The sequence below is a fragment of the Stegastes partitus genome, unplaced genomic scaffold (genome assembly GCF_000690725.1).
Source record: "Stegastes partitus isolate 25-593 unplaced genomic scaffold, Stegastes_partitus-1.0.2 Scaffold222, whole genome shotgun sequence".
Classification (NCBI taxonomy): Eukaryota; Metazoa; Chordata; class Actinopteri; family Pomacentridae; genus Stegastes; species Stegastes partitus.
The window spans coordinates 609,385-612,146 of record NW_007577953.1 but is presented as its reverse complement, the minus strand read 5'-3'; the positions used below and the strand labels follow the sequence as shown (position 1 = coordinate 612,146).

The 2,762-nt window shown below is 47.4% G+C and overlaps 1 protein-coding gene across 1 annotated transcript in view; it reads right to left on the bottom strand.

Annotated features, from left to right (window-relative positions):
* Window positions 1–762, bottom strand: part of bag6 (BCL2 associated athanogene 6) — a 39,443-nt gene extending 38,681 nt beyond the window's left edge. Inside the window, exon 1 of the mRNA XM_008281104.1 lies at window positions 758–762. The gene's annotated coding sequence lies outside the window, so the exon portion shown is untranslated. The remainder of the gene's footprint in view (window positions 1–757) is intronic.
* Between the last annotated feature and the right edge of the window lie 2,000 nt (window positions 763–2,762).

The window sequence follows — 2,762 nt, the reverse complement described above, 5'->3', positions numbered from 1 at the left end:
GCAGGAAAGCTGATTCTGATGATCCACAGACGGCCTTTCAGAACCACTGACTGTTGTGTCTGCTACACACACATCCTACAAGCAGCTAGATCTGGCCAATATGAAAGGATTCTGGACGCATCGTAGCCAGAAACTGCAGCACAAAAACTGTTGTTTGAGGTAACGCAGAGAGAGCCCGACCCTAACCCACCCTGGTTTTAAATGTGATTTTATTCAGGCTGTCTGCTGATCTTATTTAAAAGAAGCTACTGATGGATTTTTACAAAGTGATTGAGATATAAATGTATGAAGAATGAAAATGATTTTTTGGAGTCTTTTTATGGTTTTGACTCAAGCCCAGTAATACCTCGACATACGGGACCGCAAAAGCAGAAGTGTGAGCTCTCGTCATAGTGAGCTACCGGGTCAGCGCTGCAGGAACAAACGCAGAAACAAGGTTCTCATTTTGAAGGACACACCCTATAAGAACTTTGTTTCGGTGGTGGAAACCGGACCGGTCTGCAGCACCTGGTGGGAAATTATGTGGTGATGTGCAGAGGAACCATTAGTGAGAACGTGTTTGTTCTGTTGTTTGGAGGGGACAGCACCCAGCAGCCCACATCCACCCTGTTTGTCTCTCATGTTGCATATGTAGGTGATCGTGTGTGTGTGTGTGTGTGTGTGTTCAGTAGAAATCAGGTAGGAGAAAGTGAGTGACATTTAAATAATCCAGGAGAACTTGGCCTGGCTGCTCGGGGATGCCCCATGGAGCCGAAACCAAAAACAAAGAGTGAAATTGACCCTCTGCTGCCTTCAAAACCAAACACACAAGTTTCAATACTGTTTTTATACCAAAATTTCTCATCCCTGTGTCTGCCTCGAACCTGCCTCCTCTTTCCACCAACACAGCATTTCACCAGTAAAGACTCCAGTGGTGGAGGCAGAGACTGCTGTAGCCCCAACCCTGTGTGTTCAGGCTCTGGCTGAGGCTAACGCTAACGCTAACACACTGTGTCCAGGTCAGAGTGGACGTTTCCTCTGTTCAGCCACGCTCCGGCCTTTTTCTAACATCATCATGATAATGCCACAGTCACTAGAGGCTGACGTTGTTTTCAACATTGTAAAGCAAATGAAATGCGTCTTCAGTGAGCAGTTTTGCATCTAATTAAGGACATTTCCTCATTATGTTAATTAAAGCAATCAAATTCCAAACTCGCTGCTGCAAATGAGCTGCTGAACATTTTAAGGACGCCTGACCAGGTCCCCTCCTAATGAGGTCACCATCGTTGGTATTCCAGAGTCGATGTGAAGCTAATGAGAGACTTCAGCAGCTATCAGCAGCCATCACTGCAGGAGCGGTTGAGAAGACAGGAGCTCTACGCTAACATGACTGAACCTGTTGGGTTTTAGTCTGAACTGAGACACTGAGGCCTCATAGACAGTGTGTCTGTTACTGTCTGTATGGAATGAATAACGTCTGTTCAGAGGAAAACGAATGACAAAAGACGCTTGCAAAGTTGAAGAAATGGAAGCAAATCAGCTGTGATGGTCTCCAGGGCCAACATAATGAGCAAAGACGGGGCACTGACCAGAAAATAGGAAGCTCAGCAGGTCCACAGAACGCAGCAGAGGGTTGATACTGAACTCCCCAATGAACCCGAAGCCTAACCCTAATATCCCTACGAACCCTACTAACCCTACGAACCCTACTAACCCTACGAACCCTACGAACCCTACTAACCCTACGAACCCTACTAACCCTACTAACCCTACTAACCCTAATATCCCTACGAACCCTACTAACCCTACTAACCCTACGAACCCTAAAGCAGCAGAGGGATGATACTAAACTCCCCAACTAACCACAAGCAGGAGAAAAAAAGGAAGCACAATAAAAAGCAGAGAATCCCTACAAGGCTTTCTAACAACTACTGAGAAGAGTTGAACAAGACCGAAAGTAAAAGAAAAAGAGCAACACGCTCCCCAACAGCAGCACCAAGTCGACAAGAGCGCTGCCTGTGGAGGTTTATATGCAGCAGAGCTCAGGTGTAGGTGACGTAGCTGCTTGTGGAGGGTGTAGCAGACCCTAACCCTAACTGCTGAGGAAAAGCAAACCATAAACTAACTTTGTGTGGTGACGAACACTGCATGCTTTGCTGAAACGTTGTCAGCGGCCCTCCAGCGCTAACAGCTAACGCTAATGACATGACATCTCAATCCTGACGTGTGAATCTTATCTGATGCACTCTGTCAGGAAAACATCCTTCCCAGCAATCATCCACAACTCAAGCAGCAACTTCTGAGTCTGACAAATGAAGCCAACGCTGAAGTGCCAAAAACTTCAGTTCCCGAATGTCCACATGAGGCCGAGTCCAAAACGGATCCTCAAAGACCCCCATGTTAAAACCCATCCGTCCATCATCTCTACACCCTAACCCCCACCAGGGTCACAGGGGGCGGAGCCTATCCCAGCTGACTCAGGGTGAAGGCAGGTTCACCTGGACAGGTAACCAGTCTATCACAGGGCCATCCCATGTTAACACGCACAACTTTACAGGCAAACAAACAAACAACCAGAAGGTTTCGAGCCTGGTACAGCACTGCAGCTAATTTCCCTGTTCACCTGCACAGGAGGAAATTTTTGTACAACTCACCTGTTTAAGTCGTATTTAGGCTTAAAGTTTTGCATCATTCGATCAGGAACACGTCTCATCACCCTATCCCCCATCAGGCCGACCCTAGCCCCCATCAGGCCGACCCTAGCCCCCATCAGGCCGACCCTA